This window comes from Lissotriton vulgaris, chromosome 6 (genome assembly GCF_964263255.1).
Source record: "Lissotriton vulgaris chromosome 6, aLisVul1.2, whole genome shotgun sequence".
NCBI classification, from domain to species: domain Eukaryota; kingdom Metazoa; phylum Chordata; class Amphibia; order Caudata; family Salamandridae; genus Lissotriton; species Lissotriton vulgaris.
In genome coordinates, this window is record NC_141694.1 from 130,069,553 (window position 1) to 130,089,561 (window position 20,009).

At 45.3% G+C, this 20,009-nt stretch overlaps 1 protein-coding gene and 1 pseudogene across 1 annotated transcript in view; one reads left to right on the forward strand and one right to left on the reverse strand.

The window, feature by feature from the left end:
* Positions 1 to 20,009, forward strand: part of CNIH3 (cornichon family AMPA receptor auxiliary protein 3) — an 831,126-nt gene that overhangs the window by 299,179 nt on the left and 511,938 nt on the right. The window lies entirely within an intron of this gene.
* Positions 17,384 to 17,744, reverse strand: LOC147706896 (small ribosomal subunit protein uS10 pseudogene; annotated as a pseudogene).

Genomic DNA, 20,009 nt, shown 5'->3' on the forward strand with positions numbered 1-20,009 from the left:
ACCATTTATTGAGTGCTATTATTGTGTGCCAGTGAATGGTGAATACTAGCCCTCTTCATTTCCACTGATTAGGCCTTGAACCACTCTGCTTATCTACCCTGAGAGAGTCAAGCACTACAATGGCTTGGTCCCCATTAAGGGGAAATTGTGATCTATTACTTGCTCAGGCCTCAAACCCTGCACAATTTATAATCCAATTTCTTACACCTGTGCTTCCCCTATGCATGTTTGATCAAGAGTATAGTTTGAGTAACTAAAAGAGATTCCTTTGAATAGGAGGCACATATAAAAACAGTTTAGGTTCAGTTTGACTCAATCCACAATAGATCATTCAAGTTGAGTGTGGCCAAGCTCAAGAAGATGTCAGACGCGTTGTGAAGGGGCTCCTATCTGCAAGTTCAAAAGTCCTTAACTATCTGGCACAATCCCACATCAATGCAGCAAATCTGTGTGCAAAAACAGCCCAGCATCTACCTGTATTGCCTCTGAGATGCTGCAATGCCATTTCGGAACTGCAGCAGTGCTGGACAAAGCCACCTAAGTGTACTGTACAGAGGCTGCGTTGAGGCTGCACCCAGGAGCAGCCAGTGAGGGTACTGAAGGAAGGAGTTGCCCTCTGGCAGCCCCTGACAAGGTAGAATTTAAGTAACACCCCCCTGCATAAATGTGCTAAGATCTGCTCTCACCGTGGTGTCACTGGTAGGCCATATTGTGATTAGTATGGCCTTCTATCCTCTTGTTGGGACTGCATGGACCTTGGCCAACTTGAAGGCCTATGGAAGCCCTGTGCAGGAGCTACGTCTTCCTCTGACTGGTAGACTGTATGAGGAGCACTAAGGACCCTCCTTATTGATATAGGTGAGGTGTCCCCTTTTAAGCCATCGGACCATCTCCGGGCAGAGCCCTGTGGATGCAAGGCCCTATCCCTGTTGAGAAAGACATTCAGCATCTCAGTGGGGGGTATGATCTCCAGACCCCACAAATGAGCACTGAACTCAGCAAGCAAAAAGAGACCCATCAGAAATGCTGCTCGTGACTCTCATGCCAATGCCCCCACATTAATTGGCCTACATAATCTGTTAGACACTGCTCCAGGCTTTGTTGGCATCCAGGCACCTCTCCTGCCCATCATGGACGTACCTGCCTTAGCCTGGTCCGAGGGAATAACCTCTAACATTGAGTGAATACGGTCTCCAACTAATGACTGGCCTTGGGCAGTTCACTCTGGAAGAAAAACCCTTCAACTGAATCCTCACACAACTGGCAGTTGCACCCTTGGTTATGATAATGACTCACCCATCCATGGACCCATTAAGGAAATAACGTTTGCGGGTTTCTTTTCATAGATAGTCAAACTTGGCCCAAGGGCATTAAAGTGCTAAACATGAGGACCAGATTACTTTACATAAGGTCAGAATTTTATTGGATACAAGGAGATTATGAGGTTTTCTGCAGAATGACAGGACAATGAGCCAACGCCAGAACTAGATGCTGGTTCCCCAGTGGCAACGTTGGCAGCTCTTGTCATTTAGCCACATCCCTTCCTGATTTGAAGTGGATTGATCATGAAGCATGAGTCGTGTCATGGCAAGGAAAACAACTGGCAAAAGAAGATGATGCTTGTGTCAGCCACAAACTAGATCTCACACATGCTTATGCTGTTGGACCCATGGATAAGCGTAATGCTATGTTGTCTGCAATAAAAACTACACCAGAGCATGGACAGATCGGAACTGCGTAATTTCTTTGAAAATATGGCATAGGTCTGCTCTGTCAGGAGGTGCAGTGCAGCAATTTTGCTTGCTTGCTGTGTTGCGCCACTTTTTTCTTAATCAATCAATCAATCAAAGACATTTATAGAGCGCACTACTTACCCATAGGGTCTCAAGGCGCTGGGGGGAGGGGGGTGCCGTTACTGCTCGAACAGCCAGGTCTTCAGCTTCTTCCTGAAGGAGAGGTGGTCTTGGGTCAGGCGCAGGTCGGTCGGGAGGGAGGTCCAGGTCGTGGCGGCCAGGTAGGAGAAGGACCTTCCTCCTGTTGTCGCTCTTTGGATGCGGGGGACGGCGGCGAGGGCGTGGTTGGCTGAGCGGAGGTGGCGTTTGGGAGCGTAGAAGTTGATTCGGTTGTTGAGGTAGCTCGGGCCTTGGTCGTGTAGGGCTTTGTGTGCGTGGGTGAGGAGGCGGAAGGTGATTCTTTTGTTGACAGGGAGCCAATGCAGGTCTCTGAGATGTCCGGAGATGTGGCTGGTTCGTGGGATGTCGAGGATGAGTCTGGCTGAGGTGTTCTGGATCCGCTGGAGTCTCTTCTGGAGCTTGGCGGTGGTACCGGCGTAGAGGGCGTTGCCGTAGTCCAGTCGACTGGTGACGAGGGCCTGGGTGACGGTCTTCCTGGTCTCAGTGGGGATCCACCAGAAGATCTTCCGTAGCATGCGTAGGATGTTGAAGCACGCCGAGGAGACGGTGTTGACTTGCCTGGTCATGGAGAGGGAGGAGTCCAGGATGAAGCCCAGGTTGCGCGCGTGGTCTGTCGGTTTGGGTGCGGTGCCCAGGGCGGGAGGCCACCAGGAGTCGTCCCAGGCGGAGGGCGAAGAGCCTAGGATGAGGACCTCCGTCTTGTCTGAGTTCAGTTTCAGGCGGCTGGTCGTCATCCACTCGGCTACCTCTTTCATCCCGTCGTGCAGATTGGCTCTGGCGGCGGTGGGGTCGTTGGTCAGGGAGAGGATCAGCTGGGTGTCGTCGGCTTAGGAGATTATGTTGAGGTTGTGTTGGCGTGCGATGGCCGCGAGGGGGCTCATGTAGACGTTGAAGAGGGTGGGGCTCAGTTAGGATCCTTGAGGGACGCCGCAGATGACTTCGGTGGCCTCTGACTTGTACGGTGGTAGGCGGACTCTCTGTGTTCTTCCGTGGAGGAAGGAGATGATCCATTCCAGGGCCTTCTCCTGGATTCCGACGTTGCTGAGGCGCTGTACTAGGGTGCGGTGGCAGACAGTGTCGAATGCCGCGGAGAGGTCAAGGAGGATGAGGGCCGTTGTTTCTCCGTCGTCCATCAGGGCTCGGATGTCATCAGTGGCGGCGATGAGGGCGGTCTCGGTGCTGTGGTTGGCTCGGAAGCCGGACTGTGCGGGGTCGAGGGATCCATTCGTCTCAAGGAAGGCGGCCAGCTGCTTGTTGACGGTCTTCTCGATGACTTTGGCTGGAAACGGGAGGAGCGAGATGGGGCGGTAATTCTTGAGTTCGGTGGGGTCCGCTGTGGGTTTCTTGAGTAGAGCGCTGAGTTCGGCGTGCTTCCAGCTCTCAGGGAAGGTGGCGGTGTCGAAGGATGTGTTGATGATGTCTCGCAGTTGGGGTGCGATGACAGCGTCGGCCTTGTTGAAGACGTGGTGGGGGCAGGGGTCGGTCGGAGATCCTGAGTGGATGGAGTTCATCGTGCGGACGGTGTCTTCGGTGCTGATTGGAGTCCAGGCGCGGAGGGTGGTGGTGGGGGGTGGTGGTTCGGTCGTGGTGTGCGTTGGTTGGTTGTTGAAGCTGTTGTGTATGTCCGCGATCTTGTTGTGGAAGTATGAGGCGAGGGAGTTGCAGAGGTCTTGCGAAGGGGTGATGTCGTTGTTTCCTGCGCTGGGGTTGGAAAGCTCTTTCACGATGTTGAAGAGTTCCTTGCAGTTGTGTGCGTTGTTGTCCAGCCGGTCCTTGAATGCAGTTTTCTTGGCGGCGCGGATCAGCTGGTGGTGCTTCCGGGTGGCAAGCATGAAGGTGGTCCTGTTGTCCGGTGTTGGTTCCTTTCGCCAGACTTTCTCGAGGGCTCGGCAGTTCTTCTTGGAGCTCTTGAGTTCGTCGGTGAACCATGGGGCTTTCTTGCTGCCGGGTCTGCTGGGCGGGGTCCTCAGCGGGGCGAGCTCGTCCGCGCAGTTGCTGATCCACTTCGTGAGGTTGTCTGCGGCCTGGCTGGGGTTCGCTGAGCTGACAGGAGGGTGCTGGCTCAGGGAGACGGCGAGCTGGTAATGAGCCCCATATTGACCAGGTTATCGAAAAGTAGCAAATTTGCCTCATAGAATAACTCCTTAAATGGATGCAAATGTACTACCTTTTAGAATTCACAACCATTGGAAGTAATAGGCTTGGGAAACTATGCCAGAGTCTAGTTTTCATGCAATCAAACACCCAAAACAGTCATGGGACTAATGCTTGCAAATCACTGGCAATTCCTCGAACTAGCATTCCTAACCAATGGTTTTCACCCGATGTGCCACTCTAGAGAGAGGGCCTCATTTAGAATTTGGCAAACAGAGTAAAGGCAGACAGGGTGGTTGAGGACTTTACTGCTTCTACTCTGCCCACAAAATTTAGAGATATCCGCCAGAGCAGCAGCCTATAAATTTTCAGGCACCGCAGTCATGGTAGTTCCTGTCAATGTGGGAAACGTTTAATGAATGGCTCCGTCAAACACAAGGGCTGTCCTTCAAACTTTTCCAAATGTTTTATTTTTCAAAAACAAACTTCCAGAGCTGGAGTTTGTTTTTGAAAAGTAAAAAAATAAATAACGATCACCACATCAGTTTTCTCTCATGGGGTGGGGGTCATTTGCATACCTTGAGTTTGGTGAACAGGGCACTCCGTTATCATTGCAAAAGCATGTCTGTTCACCAAAGTCTAAATCAGCTCCGGAGGCCCACCTGCTGTAAATCAGTGCTGACCTGGCTCCTTATGAGAGCAGTGCACACCTTACTATTGTCATCTCACACATTCACTCTGTGTCTGTGGTCCATTGCTTTTTAGTTGGGAATTTCGGGTTTCACACCCCACGAATCTCCCTGACTGAGCTACTCCGCTGTATGGGCCTTAAATATGGACTGCTCTGATTTCTGTATGGTGCTTGAAGCTTCCTAGGATTGAAACAAGCAGTATGGAACATCTGGGCGGGTGGACACACAGCCAAGAATGGAGACACAAAGAAGAAGACATCGATGCAAGAAAGGTGGGCTGGAACTAGCTAGGCACCCCAACGTCAACATCCACGCTTACTTACCAACAAGTTAAAGAACCCAAAATTGCAACGTAGTAACTTTGTGACAATTCAAGCATTAAGGGCCAATTGTATCAACATTCCGTTTTGCGATTTGTAAATAGCGATTTTTAAGGAATCGCGGTTTAGAATCGCAAAATGGTATGTATGCAGAAATTCACTTATTTTTAGCGATTCCTTAAAATTCCTTATTTGTGATTAGAAAATTGCTAATCGCAATTAAGGAATAATTTCCCATTCATTTCTATGGGCCAGGAGGCCCATAGGAATGAAGGGGAAATTGGCGATTCGCAATTTGCTAATCGCAAATTGAGAATATTTTCAAGGGTGCAGGGGTGTCCAAAGGACACCCTGTTGCACCCCTGAAATCTGCATGAGTACACATGTGGCGCACATACATGCCCTAAGGGCATCTATGTATGTCACATGGCACTTTGAAAAATGAAAAAATATACATTTTGAAAGGAATTCGCAACTTACCACCAACTAGAAGTTGGTGGTAATTTGCGATTCCTTGAGGCGAATTTGCGATTTTTTTGGCTTATTACATTGCATTTACGGATGCAATCGCAAAATAAGGAATCGCAAATTTTGCGATTCCTTATTTTTAAAGCACATTTTCTTCATACATACCATTTGTCCAAAATGCATTCGCAAACGCCGACATTCTGTGAATTTCGGCGTTTGCGAAGTCAATTTGGCTTGATACATATGGCCCTAAGCTCTGTAAACAACACACCGAGGTTGCATGGTTACAAAAATCAAGTTGCTTTATTCCAAAGGAGATTCCATCCATCATTCCATTTGTGTCCCTGGGGAAACTGTCTCTGATCCCTCAAACCATAACACATTCCATCAGCTGGTTATGATACACCAGCTGATATCATGATGCTCCATACTCATGAAGCCACCATGTTTTTGACTACAATTGCCCATCTACCAGAGTCTTCCTCCATACCTGAAAATGCTGGCATCAGGACTAACTCTTCTGGGATTAAGGATGATAAGGAAGTGGCTCCATCCACATTGAAGTCCAAATCTAGAAGAATGCCACAAATTACCCCAAAAACTGCAGGTGACTTTTTATGAGCATTTTTGGCAACCCCAGGTGCAGAGTTTCGAGGGGATCATGAGCATAGACTAGTGTTAGAGTGAATATGTGGAAGGCTGATGGAAAAAGTTTAGGAAAGTGCACGTAATTGTAATGTGAAATATCTTAGCCCATGTTCTGAGAATGTCAGGCAGGTTTGCAACAGATCAATTTAGGCATAAGCTGATGCTAACACATGCGATAACATTTGAAACTTCTTTAGTTCACAGTTGCTTTAAGCTATGAATGGTACAATCTGTCATAGACACGCCTTTGTGGTGGGCTGTAGCGGCATTACTAAACACATTGCAGACACAGAGATTTTGGGACCTCGAAGTGCTTGAAGGATGGTTTCAATGGTGGTCAACCCTCCCTATTTTTTCTATCCTTTATAAAACTGTTCTTCTACTACGCTTGGTCAAGAGGAATTTCTAATCCAGCCCTGAAAGGGAATTTACAGTTAAGTTTGTTCGAGTTCAATAGTTCTTTTTTGAGAGCAGGATGAAGTATCAGTTGCATAACTTGAATCAGATCATTTTACTGACATATACCGGAGGTTTGATCTCTTCCAGGACCATGGAGTAAATTAGGCATTCACTAAACACATTATCGACCTATATAAGATTAAGTGAACATACATTTACTCCACCAACCCTCACCATTTATTACAATGGACCAATACATAAACGTAACTTGAAATGCCGCAGACTAGATCATCTTGCCAAAAGATATCATGTAGACTCATTTTTAAGGAGTCATGGAGCACACTTTGCGATTCTCTGGGAACCATACCATACCAACATTGGGGTGAATGGCTGCAACAAAGATGGAGGGGGCAGTTTTTTTTATTTGTTTATAACTTCCTCAGCCCATGCTGGTTATATTCGCATGGGTTAAAGCTGGGGGTTCCCTTTAGAGCCAAAATGCATAACATCAATCCAGAGGGGTGCTTTGTATACATGGGCAGCCTACTGGATGGCCAAAGGGTACACCCGCTTGCACTGTATGTTCTTAACCCCGGGCCACTCGGCCTGCTTGAACAGTATATCTGCCTTGATTACACCAATTCCCTGTGTCCAAACACTGTGGCTGGCAATTTTAATTGTGTCCACAGACCTAGATAGTCCTCCCATGCCACTACCAGGAGCTTCCTCCTGAAATTTCTCTGAACACCTGTCGGAAGAAATCATAGGTTGGGGTCTCACGGATGTATGGGGAGCAATACATCTGCGGCTGGAGAGTTCTCAATGTTGATGTGCAGTACACTTGTATAGACGTGATCATCTCTACAATATATATACACATAAGCTGGTTGTGGGAGCAGAGTAAATAGCCAAGACCCTTTCTGACCACAGCACCTGCTGCTCACCTTACAATGTAGTGCACTATCAGTGAGTATGCAAGTTGCAGACTGCAGCCCCTTGTAGTCTGGAAAACCTTCTATAAGGCTACTATATATATATGAAAAAATAACACACCTTTTTTAGCCCCAAACGCGGGTTCCACAGGAGAATTACTGAATGAAAGGGAAACCTTTAAGGTTTAAGTGCATGATATCCGCATAAATGGGGTAAGAATATTACTACATAAACAATTACATATATTGGAAATGGAGATACACTCTCTTGGAAAAACGCTCTATGCCCCAGTTGCTGATAATACCACTCTTTAGCAAAGGAGGCATTTACACAGGGAGTTGCAGGCTAGACTGAACTCCCACCACTATAAAGAGTGTTAAGTTTTGAAGCGCTTCAACTGTGACAAATCTGGCTGTTTTTTTAGCCAGGCTAACGCAGACTGAAGCTCCCCACATGAGTATTACTGCCATCAAATACTCACATGGTCATATCCTTCACTAATACACAGGCAGATATATATGTGGTGTTTATCGCGTATTGTAAGTACATATGAATGAATGAAAATCATTTATATAGCGCTACTCCAAGGGTGTCCCAGTGCTCAGCTTCAATGGTACAATAGAAAAACAGACCTCAGCCAGTCAACCCCTACTCTAAGGAGTAAAGAGGTATGTTTTTAGTGCTTTTTTAAAACGCACTTCCTCTTTTATTATTCTCAGCTGACTTGGCAACTAATTCCATAAACCTGCAGACAGCATTGTAAAGGAAGAGCCTCCTCTCTGCTTCTTTAAAAAAAAAAGATTTTATTCAACAAATGACGCATATAAAGCAGGGCTCTGTAACCCAGAGACATCTACATAATAATTATAAAGCTTCATGACTTTGACTTTTCAATAATAAGATCAAGGAGAAATGGAAAGCAATACAGATGAAATAAACCATATGCAAACCCCCACCCAACAACCCCCGTCCCCCCAGTCACACTAACGACCTCCCATATACAGCCGTAGCTGTGCATTTTGCACCACAACTGCATGCTACGATTAACATAAATGCAGGAAAGTACAGCTTGCACCAGCAGGGTAATGTTAAACTAGATGTAGGGGCCCTGCTGCATCAACCGGCTCCAACAGCAAGCCCCGATAGTCCGCCCACCGCTTCCAAACTTTATAATGCTTCTGCGGGCACCCTCTTGCAGCGAAAATAGGAGGTTCCAAGCCCATACAGAAGTCCAGTCCCTTCTTCCAAGTCGACATTGAGGGTGGCGCTGGTGCCTTCCATACTTAAGCAATGTCCCTCTTCGCCAGAGTAAACCATAGCAACATAAGATGCTGTTTATAAGTATTACCCCCAATCCCATCCATGACATCTAAAAGCACCAATTTTGGTGAATGGGGCAGGTCCTAGCTTAACACTTCAGAGAGGCAGGTCACCACCCCTCTCCAGAACCGTAACAAGTAGAGACAATGCCAAATCGTGTGCATCAGGGTCCCTTCCACCCGCTCACAACTAAGACATACACGGGGGGCCACTAGTCCGTCCTCCAAAATCGGACCCGCGTGAAGTAGACCCGATGAAGATATTAAAACTGGACAAGGTGCAGATGTATCGCTATGGCCGCCCCTGCGGGGAGGCCAGGGCCTCTGCCCAGTCCTCCTCATCAAGTGGGCCAACATCTCCCTCCCAGGCCCCTCCAAGCTTCTGCAGTGTGGGGGAGCTGTGAGTCACCAGGAACTGGTAGATCTTTGATATTTTATGATCCTGAAGGTCCCCCATAAATACCTTCGCTTCTATTGGGCTGAACACCGCCAGTGACTCCAAGCCCTCCAGACTAGGGCAGAGGGCGTGTCGAAACTGGAGGTATTTCTAAAATTGGGTTTTTTGCATTTCAAAACCTTTTTTTAGATCTTGAAAGGACTTCAGGATCGGCCCCAGCATGACGTCCTCCAGGGTAGAGATACCAATGTTGTACCAACCACAAAACCCTGACAGAGTAACTAGTTGTGACAGGCTGTCATTATTCCATAAGGGGGTTTCCCCTGTTAGCGTATTCCACCACACCATTCTGCGCAAGGCCTGTCGCCAAATTTGGAAAACTACCTGGGTCGCTGATGGCAGGGATCTACGTACCGGTGCTGAGTACAGAATCGTGTGTAAGGAGAGGTCCCCCATAAGATGCTGATCTACAGCATAGACAGGGTCATCTCTAACCCCATACCACCACTCATTTAAGACCAGTAAATGTGAGGCCATGTAATATGATAGTATGTCAGAGGTTGCCAGTCCTCCACAATACGTGGAGATGAAGCATGTCTGTAGGGCGACTCTCACTGCTCCCCCTGCCCAAGGAAATTGACCTAAAGCTGCATTGACCTGCTTGAACCATCTAGGGGGAATCGGGTAGGGGTGATTCTGCAATTGATACAGTAAATGGGGGAGAGAGACCATCTTGAAGATGGCAGATCGACCATATATAGACAAGAGCATATGAGACCATGTCTTAAGATCCTTCCGGACACGTTCCCAGACCGGACCCAAATTCCTTTTTCATGCCGCAGTGGGTGAGTCAGATAAAAATTCCCCAAGATACTTCATCTTGCCAGAAACAAACTCGAACCGATGAGGCCCAGGCACCCAGACCCCAAGAGGCCACAAGGGGGACTTGCTGGGATTCAAGTAGAAACCAGATGATTTCCCAAAAATCTGCATAATGCGAAGCAGCCGAAGGAAGAATAAAACGGCATTGGCATATAATGCAATGCGATCCGATAATCCGTGCGCCCATTCGAAGCCGGTCACCTGCGCGTCTATGCGGACCCAGGTGGCCAAAGTTTCAACCGCCAGGCCAAACAAGTATGGAGACAGCGGACGCCTTGCCGGGTACCCCGTACATGAGAAAAGGTGGAGGAGGTAGAGCCAGCAACACGTACCGACGCAGTAAGATCAGTGTAAAGTAGGAACATATAGGACAGAAAGTGCAGTCCAAGATTCAACCTGCAGAGCAACGCAAATAAATATACCCAACTAAGGGAATCAAATGCCCTGTCCATATCTGCCAGCAAGAGCAACGCCCGTTCACCTAGCCCCTAGATGGCCGCAACAGCAACCTGTACCCGGCAAATTTTATGTTTTGTCGCCCTCTGGGGCATAAACCCGGCTTGATCTGGATGTACCAAGGTAGTAATGTGGGGCCGCAAGTGGTTGGCCGGTGCCTTGGCCAATATTTTAGCTTCTACATTCAGGAGCGAAATGGGATGATATGAAGCGTGCTGGTCCGGAGGTCTGCCTGGTTTGTGGAACACTACAACCTCCGCATGTCACCAATCCCAAGGAAGACACCTCCGCTCATCGGACTCCTCCACCACTCTAAGGTAATGGGGTCCAAGCTGCAGAAAAAAATTCTTACAAAATTCACAGGGAAACCCGTTTGGCCCCGGAGCTTTACCCGATTTACGGTCTCCCAGGGCTGCACCCAATTCCTCCTCGGTGAGTGGGAGATCAAGCTCTGCACTTGCCTCATGTGGACAGGGCCCGAGGCGGGAGCTCTTCCAACAACCAGCTTATCGCGTCTTTGTGGAGACATTCTCTGGGGGCTCACAGCTCCGTAAAATATGTAGAGAAGCTTCCAGCAATGTCCCTGGAGTGTGTGAGGGTCCTTCCATTTGGGCCAACTATACCAGGGAGGGGCTGGGAAGGGAGCATCCCCAGACACAACCGATGAAGCATCTTGCTAGATTTATCCCCCCATTGGTAGACCCTACTGCACGTTGCCGGCCAATTAAGGCGAGCTTCATCCATAAAAAGAGCTGCTTAGTTCTGTTGCACCAGCAACAACTGTTGCCATGCTTGGTGACCACCGACTCCTCTACTGCGATGGTCAGGATCTGCAATATTAACCCCTCCTTGTAGCAGGGCCTCCCTCTTATTAAAGCGGGGTGCTGTTAGCAGCCCAGCTTGACTAGAGAGCAAAACTCCCCTTGGGCGGTAAGCATTAATCTTCTCATTCAGATATAGCAGCCCCTTATTATGAAGGGCTTGATGCGTCAGTGTTAGAGCTTTAAACATTTTCCACTTACGCACTGGGAGTCAGCGAAGCTGCTCACAGAAGAGCAAGACTGATGAGTGCTGCGGTAGCTTGTACAATAGACGAACCGCCATGTTTTGTACCACCTGTAAGTGCTGACTTCTGGGATACCCAAATAAGCACATTAACATTATCTAGCATTAACATAAGCACATTATCTAGCCTCCGTCTTTATGTCCACTGGTTCACCGCTACCTAGCGCCATGAAACCGTCCCGGTATAAGCGCGCTCTACAAATCTGTTAAAATTCAAATTCAAATTCAAAATTCAAACATAGTCCATCTGTGATAGTATTAAAGCCCTAACCACTGTGATCTGCGCTTGCTGAGGAATCAGGTGTAGGAATCTCCTAAGCTGGCAGAGAATCCAAAGGAAAATTTGTATCACTGAAGAAACCTGGGCGTTGACGGAAAGGCACAAGTCAGACGGAACCCCCAAGTTTCTTGCCTCCTCCACCGGAGGCGGGCAACATTCTTTGATCAAGCTCTAGTCAATCCTGGAAGGGGATTTGGCCCAAATGACAGGATATCGGTCTTGTCTGGATTACACTATAATTTGTTCTTCCTGAGCCAGTCAAGTAGCGTCTTTAAACAAAGAGTGAATTATTTTTTGGTGCTAGCTGAATTCCCATCATAGGTGAGAAGGAGCTGAGTATCGTCCATATGGGAAATTATCTTGATGTCAAATGATTCAACCAGAAATGCCAGACGAGGCATATAGATGTTTAAAAGGGACCCCCCATTTCAACTATTTAGCTGTAGAAGAGTAAAGTTTCTCCACACTACCTGCTATATTTCCTTAAAAAATGATATTAACTATCCTAAAGCAGAGTCTGCCAGGCCCAGATGTTCCAGTCTTTTTAGTAGGATGCTGTGGCCCACCATGTCAAATGCTGCTGAGAAATCCAGCAGCACCAATGCTATGTTGAGACCAGAGTCCAGGAGTCCAGGCTGATCTTAATTGATTCTGTCATTTCCAGCAAAGCTTTCTCCTTACTATGTCCCAAATGAAAGCTGGACTGGGTGGGATGTAGCAGCGTGTTAGCTGTCAAAATAGTGGTGAGCTGCTGAGTTATTGATTTTTCAAATTTTCTTACAGCCGCAGGCAATATTGAGACCGGACGAAACTTGGACAGTGTTTCCGGATCCGCATTGGCCTTTTTAAGAAGGGGAACCACATTGGTTTTCTTCCAAGAGTCAGGAATGGTGCCTGAATGAAGTAAAACCGAGAATAGTTTCTGGTAAATCGGATCTATATTTTTTGCAACAACCACCAATATGTGATCTGGGAGCAGATCTTCGGGGGATCCTGATTTACAGAAAGCAGACTGCTTCTTCAGCTCCTCGAATGAGGGTGACAAAAAGTGTGTCAGCATTGTCTTAGCTGATTGGACAGTAGTGTCACCAAATCTGGGACATCGGCCAGTGAGTAGAAGCTCTCTTGCTGGCCTGGATTTTCAAGATCTTTTCTTTAAAAAAGTAATTTAATCCAGCACAAAGTGAATCATTGGATTCTGGGAGTGATGATTTTGTTTTTAGGTCCGTGAAACTTGAGACAATTTTAAAAATCTCCTGCCATCATTCTCGGCCTCTCTAATATATTGGGTATAGAAAGAGGAGCATGCTTTTTTATGTTTGTATGGTAAATATTCAAAGCCGATGTATAACATACTTTATCCTCATTTAAATAGTGGCGATTGTTGCTGGATACAAAATGTTATGATCATACGATGAATTGGATTGCTGAGTTCTTTAATCACAACAGGGAGAGCACTGAGATGAGGTTCATTTGGGAAGCGTTTAAGGCCTCATTCAGGGGAGAGGTTCTTAGTTTTGGGCTATATGCTCAAAAGCTGGCACAGATGCAGTTGCAGGTTCTATACCAAGGCCTAGGTCAGGCTAAAGAGCGGCTGGCAAGGGATATACATTTAGCCAAAGACACTCAGGACTCTGAAGATGAGGTGGCCCGGTGTAAGGCGAAGGTAAACTACCAGTGGAGTCAAGAGGTGGCTAAAACATACCCCATTAAACAGCAATTGCTTTATGAGTATGGGGAGGCAAGTGGCAGGTGCCTGGCCCAGAAGATGAGATCTAGGAAACCGCACAAAGAATTAATTCTTTAGGGACTCCACTGGGCAATTGGTAGTGAGCGATGTGGAAATAGTGGAAGTGTTTAGGCAGTTTTACATCAGTCTATATACTTGCAAGATGTAGACAAAATAAGTCAAAACTGTTTTTGTTTTATACACTTTTAGATAAACTTAAAAGACAGAGCCCTGAGGAGAACCTGACAAGTGAAAACATCGGGTTTGAAACGCGTCGGCACATAAAGGAAATAGACATCAGTTGCCTAATAGACCACAGAATTAAATGATTGTTTTTTTTTTATATAAAAAAACTTCGGTTGCATTTACTTGTTGTTTATTTAAACCTTGAGTCCAAAGCGTGACTTTTGTTTTTTCAAGAAAGTGTGAGCAGCCCAATATGCTGTTCGAAATGTTTGTGTATATATCAAAAAGTATTCGTGTATATATAAATGGTGTATCTTTGTTGTAGAAATGTATTGTGTTTATGTGTAAATGAAGAAAAACGTCAAGTTTCCTTTTCACACATGAAATAATGAAAAAAACTTAAAATAATAAAAAAAAAAGGGTCTCATGCAAATACAGTCAATTTGTATGAAATTCTTATGGTCCCGGGGAAAACCTAGGCGTGCAAAAAAATTCATGGTTTTATCAAAGGCTGTTGGTGGTAGGGCGGTACCTGATTTTGTATTATATTATTATGCATACATGCTCCAGCAAATGAATATACTACTCACTGGGGTAGGACCTTCTGACCCAGCCGAACACCCTTCCATACATAGTATACTGTTAGGTACTGAAGTAAGAAATCGTCTTTTTCTCAATCTCGATTGGAATTACCACAAACACACAAGATTTAAGGTAGTAATGGCAGCTTTAAGTGTGGAGTGCTATAAAAAAATTATATAAAACTGAAAAGATTTCCAGATATACCCCAATGACTGCCCCGTTTTTTCTCCCTAGTGTCTTTTGGGATAGCGTAGTGGTTAGTTGGAGAATGAAAGGTTTAAAATATTTGGGTGATCTATATACAGCAGGTGTGCTTAAATCATTTGAACAGCTTAAGGAACAATATCAGTTGTCAAACTCGCATATTTGTAAATATTTACAAATCCGCGACTATCTGTTGAAAGCTCGCCCATGTATACAATCTAATCCTCTTATTGAAGCCAATAAGAAAGCAGCAAGGATAGGGGTACTTTATAATTTAATGTTGGATGTTATGCCTAATGATTTAGATTCACATGTTAGTAAGTGGGAGAATAGATTAGGATGCAAAGGGATCTCATTAGAAACCTCAATTTATTTAGCTGGACGAGTACTTATGTCTGCTAATTTGATTGCGCAACATTATAAGACTATATTTTATTTGTATCACACGCCAGACAAAATCTCAAAATGGGGGGGTGACCCGGATGGAAAATGTTTCAGATGTGGTGCAGCACAGGCGGATGTGCTGCATATTTTCGGCACTTGTGTAGAATTGAGGAATTTGTTAGGGCATGTGGATAATTTTTTGTCTGACATTTTGGGTACTCCTGTCCAGCTTTCATTGGCACATATTGTATTGGATATAGAAACTGGGATGGAAGAAGTCCCAGCCTCTAGTAACACTGCTTATCTGATATTTGTAGCCCCCGCTGTGCTGAGGCTTTGTATAGCTTCGTGTTGGCTACAAAAAGACGCTCCTTCATTTGAAGGATGGCGGATGAGGTTCCTCTTTATGTTTAACACTGAATATAGCTTATATGCCATGAAAGGGCGACGGAAAAGGCTTTTGGGACAGAAAATTTGGGGCTCGGTTAGCTCATATATGGAAATAGATGGTTGACTACCCCTGACTTGCTTAGTTTATCAGTTTCTTAGGTTCTTAGCGTTTTTATGTATCTTCATTTTATGTACCGCTATGATGTATGATATTTTTTTTTGCAAAATGGTATAATTTCTGGTACAGCGGAATTTGGTGATGGACGTTATCTACAATTTACTTGTGTCTTGAACCATCATTTTCCCCCTTGCAATCTTTTGTTGTGAAATATTGTTTTGTACTCATGTATTTTTCTCAATAAATAAAATAAAAAATAAAAAATAGTGGCAATGGCACGCTCTCTCCAACTATTAACTAGAGGGTCCCTCAAGGGCTAAATCCTGGGAGAACCATTAGGCCAAACGCACCTTTGAACGCTTCTTGGTAATCTTCAGTGGAGTGCTAGAGTCATCCGGTTTCAAAAGCAAGCCCTTAATAGCTCGATGACGTTCATCAATTTATCTGAGATTACAGGTTTGGACTCATCCAGCAACCTTTTAAGATTAGAGAGTGAAATCTTGTTCCATGCTCCGGTACCTTGCTCCTGGGTAAGTGTTCTTATCTCTTGCGAGCATGCAAAAGGCCAGTTGAATGGGATTTAAAAATGATCAGACCAGCACACCTGTATCGGACTATCCCAGTGGATTGGTAAATTAGACATAATGACATCAATGGCATGGCCTGCTTTACGTTTGGGGCCTGTGTCAGCATGTAGGAGATTGAATGTGGCAAGGGAGTCCTAAAAGCAAAGGAACCAAGGAGTCCTTAGTTTTATCCAGATGAATATTGAAATCACTTACTAACCTATACACCTTGCAAACAGCTATAGAACAGCTTATGCTTCGCGCCAGGATACTCTTGAGTAGTTGTGCGCGCAATAAATATCCATATAACATAACATAACATAACATAACAGCCAGTGCTTAATTTGTAAAAAAACATGAGTACCAGGGCTCTCGTCAGGAGAACAAAGCAGCTTGCATCACATATTGCCCCATCGATGCTGCCAATGATAGTAACAACTCAACTACGAACCATCTCACTCTTACAGGTATGACAATTCAGACTACTCCAGGCCCTCATAGTTATAAGGATGACTTGGACAGCAATCAATTAATAGCCATTTGTAATGTATATTGAATTAATAATTGACTGTTGTTGTGATCTTCTCTAAATTAGTGAGCAGCGCCACCTTGTGGCCGACTGTCACAAGCACTGGTGTTGACCATTAGGTGCTGGTGCCCAGAACCGGAAACCACCGGCTCAAATTAAGCACTGGATCAGACTTTGCAAGATGAGTGCATGTGCAGTGTTGCACTATCTCGCATGTCTCCTGAACAGATGCCAGAATTAGATACCCCACTCTCATTAGCAGAGGTTAATTTCTCCATAGAGCAACAGGCTGCGGGGAAAACTCTGGGCAGTGATGGACAGCTCTGGGAATCCAATCAGACCTATCAAGCATTATTAGCACAGTGTTTACTGGAAATGTACCAAAATTCATGTGACAAATGTTCCAGCCTCCTTTTCACTAAGGAAACAATTATTATAGTGCTGCCAAAACCAAGCAGAGACACAATCGATCGGTTATCCTAAGACCCCTTGTCTATGCTAAACCTTGACAATTTATTATTGTGAAAGATATTATCCAGAAGACTACAAAACACTCTTCCAGCTTATCCACCCTGATCAATACTGCTGGAAACCTATGTTGTTTATTCCATGTCCTGGATCAAGCACCGTCTGATCTGGCTTATGCAGCAGTTCTTTCTTGAGACACGGAAAAGGCATTTGATATGATACGATGGAGCTACTAATTGCATATTTTGAAGAATTGGGATTTGCTGAAGGAATTCCCCTATTGATTCGACACTTATGTAAAGCTCCAATGCAAAAATGTTTATTTTTCTAATGATACACAATAATTTATTAAAACAGTAAATTATGCATCAGCACTGGTAACTTCCCCTTCTAGCCCTGGCTCTGTAATGATGGGTGTGATCTGTTTCACAATCTCAGAAGGACTATGGAGGGGAATCAATCCCTCATGAATATGCATGGAAACCATCCCAAGTCTTTGAACCTTCACCACAAGACGTGTTTCGACTAGTACGTAATTTGCATCGTCTTGCTGGGCATGCAAGCTAGTCTGCTCATTTTCAGGGTTTCTCCTCAGCACCTCTCATAGGTTTGGCAGATGCTTTTAAAAGTGAATTCACATTGCAAATAGTCAGAGTGATTCTGATACAGCGTATCGCTACTTCCTGTTCCACAGGTGCTTTACCGGTGTTTGTAAATGCCATGGCTGATGGTGCCTGGCTTACTTATTCATACTCACTAAATGAACAAACGAACAGCGGTGAGCCAGGAAGAAAACAGCAGATCTCGTTGTCTGAGTTTGAAAGCCTCTGTGGGAATAAAGTCAGTGAAGGCACTATAAGAGAAGATACACGTACAGATGGTACAAGGCAGGGTTGCCTTGTCTCACAATCTTGTTCTGCCTGGCAATGGAATGCTTCTCAAATCATATGTGTAAGGAAGGGAAGTATCACAGGGTATTATTGCAAGGTCAAAAACATTTGCACCTCTCTATACGTGGAATAATATATATTCCTTTATTTTACATGATGCTCACAAAAGCCTCTCAGTAGTCCTTCAGAACTTGAAAGAATTTGAAAATATCTCAGGACTTAAGCTGAAGAGAATCAAGTCTCCCAGGTTCCCCCAACAGACCTGAGTGTCCGAACCCTGTCTTTCTTGGACAAGAAAGGCCTTAAATTAACAACACATACCTTCAAGTACTTAGGTGTGAACGTGTTCAGAGGGGAGGGGGATATCACAGTAGGTAGTCTGAAAAGGGCTTTAGCTTCTGCAATCAGGCACCGTCTGGAAAAAACGCTGGATGTAGTAGCTCTAGTAGAAATGAATCTCCTAGCACGAATACTCTGCTACTTCTCTACTATACTTAGAATACATACAGAGTATACTATACCTACAGTTTGTTTTTTTAGAGACCCAAACTACTCGTGTGGACCAATGGTAGACAGAGAGTGGCAGTCACCAAAGTGTTCCTTCCCATAGACAAAGGGAGACAAAACGTCCCTAACTTTGAAGCATGTTACGTCGAGGCTTGGTTCCAGTGGGTGGTTCCATGGTTAATAATAGACACTACTGCACAAGTTTGATACATGAAGGTCACCTTTAAAGGAATGACCATGGCCAAGTTTCTCCTGGGAACACAGCAGCTCCCAGCTTGTGTTGCCCTCTTGTTGTCCACACCCAGACCTTGCGGGCACAGATATCTGCAAAACACTAAGCAACAGGAGGTGTATACCCAGTGGTGGCATTTGAAAGTGATGGGGCCCCAAAGTTTGGGATGAGTGCTCGCTGATGAGCGAGAGAATTGAGCGAGGGAAGTTCGGGGGGCTTCTTCCACTGAGAAGGTTTTGAGAGCCACCAAACTAAACTGCCCTAGTGGACAGTAGACCAATCATTGAATGCGGATAAGGTTCATGTCACAGACACTTCTCTGAAGTGCCAGATGAAAACATATGCTGATCGTAGTCGACAAGCTCAGGAAACAGTCTTCGATATAGGTGACTGGGCCATGGTCAAGCAGAAACTAAAGCAGAAAACAGACACTCCATTCTCTGTCAATCCTTTGAGGGTGTGATGTGCAAATGACATATGGTAACAGCGCATCGTCCCGGAAAGTCAATCACACAGGACTCATCACACTTTAAGTACCTACCTCAATGGTCATCAGCTCCTGCAATCATCAAAGAGGCGACCAGGAATCAGAGTGCATCTCAACCATCTCGTACCACTCAATGTAGCTGACTGAGGCGAGCACCTCAACATCTTGTTGAAGAGATATGATGTGGTCGTTGCTTCTATTTTTTATTTAACAAGGGGGGAGGTGTAGTGTTGTGAGGCTATGTGCGCTAGGACCCTTGCTGTTCAAGACGGACTCAACAAGGAATTACGTAACTTGCTGGGAGGTGTTAAAGTGTGGCTATTAATGTTTATGACATAATGAGAGTGCAGTGTGTTATTGTATACTGAAGGATAGAGACATACAATCCAGAGCTCCATGTGTGGTGTATTCATTGTGCATGCTCCGGGCTGGGGAGGATGCTACTGAATTCTCACTGAAGTGCTGCCCAAGAAGTACTTTTGTTTACTATTGATTCATTTTATTAGCATAATAGAGTTAAAAGATAAGTAGTCATGACTCTAATTTAGTGATTCTGCATGATTTGTTTCCAAATATTTTTATTAAATATTTCTCCTTTAAACAGCGCAGGCTATATTCACATGTTCAGTGCAAAGTGGTTTCGTTTTAGGCTGTTATAGTTATAATTACATTACAATACATAAGGGATCAGCGCGTAATTTGAGAGACTAAACTATTACATGCAATTGGCGGTGATGACGCAGCAAGCATGCCTTGCCAATAGCATCAGTGTATGACAGAGTGGATCCAGGCCTCAAAAAGACAACTTTAAAACGGAACAGCCTGGCATTGAAAGAGGAGATGGCAGTGGGGAGTATTTACACTCAATCGT